The following is a 1146-nucleotide window of genomic DNA, read 5'->3' as shown; positions in this document are numbered from 1 at the left end:
CCAGTGAAGTCTGACATCAATTTGTTAGTGTTGTGTTAACTTGCTCATCAATGAGCCCTTTTCAGCATCTGCACCCAACACTGCATCCAGTGCTTATCCCCAGACTTCATCTCAGTTTGATGAAAGTTTAAAGGCACAAAAATTGTGAAATCAGGCCTTGTGCACTGAAACTTTCCATACTGTTTGATTTCTAACTGGCCACGGATACCCACTCGCCTGGCAGGTTAACACCCACAAAGCCAAGGAAACACGTCCTTGGATTTAATTTAAAAACTCAGCGTTGAACTTACAGGTAATCCTCACACTAGCGAGCTTTTTTCATTATTTTTAAACATTTTTTGTGTGCTTTAGCAGCAACCAAAGACCACAGACTAAACAGATAAGAAAAAGAGAGGATGCTTCACATGTGCAGGTCACACACACCATGGTCCCTGAGAGCCAGGACTAAAACTGAATGCAGCAAAGCAAATGAAAAGGACTTTTCTGTCTCATTACTGATATTGGCACAGATGCCAACATCCCACTCAGAACATGGCAGAGATGGTGCTTGGATGCATTTCTCTGACACCAGGCATTTACTGGAGTTGCCACACTGGGAGGTACATTTTGTTCCAGCCCTCCACACCCTGTGGCACTGGTGTGGCCAGTCAGCTCATCACTGGGGGTGGGGGCTCATTCACTAAACTTGTTCTTCAGGTCAGATTTCCAAAACATCTTCCCACCTTTTTGCTGCTTATAACAACAGCTCCCTTGCTATCCTACCACAGCAGGTTGTGTACTTCATTTCCTGGCATAAACCACCCAAAGGGACACATCTTCTCTGGGGACTGAGGCCTTTGGTGTGACATGAGACCAGTGGACTTGGGCAGCACTTCGTAAAATGCTTTATCAACCTTTTCCAGCCCCAAGCAGTGAGGTTTTCATGGGCTATGCCCCAAAACTTACACACCTCCTTCCACACGTGGATGCCAAAAGCAGTTGTTCATACCGTGACAGTTCCTCTTCTATGGAACAGAGTAAGAAACAATCATTTCTGCTCTTAAAAGATACCTGCCTTTTAGCTATGCTTCATCGCCTGGATTTCTCTTACTGCCAGAGCTTTTAATACCAGCTTTGCTCTTTATCCAGGTCATGCTGAGATCTCTT

This window comes from Corapipo altera, unplaced genomic scaffold (assembly GCF_003945725.1).
Source record: "Corapipo altera isolate COAL_440 unplaced genomic scaffold, ASM394572v1 55, whole genome shotgun sequence".
Classification (NCBI taxonomy): Eukaryota; Metazoa; Chordata; class Aves; order Passeriformes; family Pipridae; genus Corapipo; species Corapipo altera.
This window is presented reverse-complemented; position numbering follows the sequence as displayed.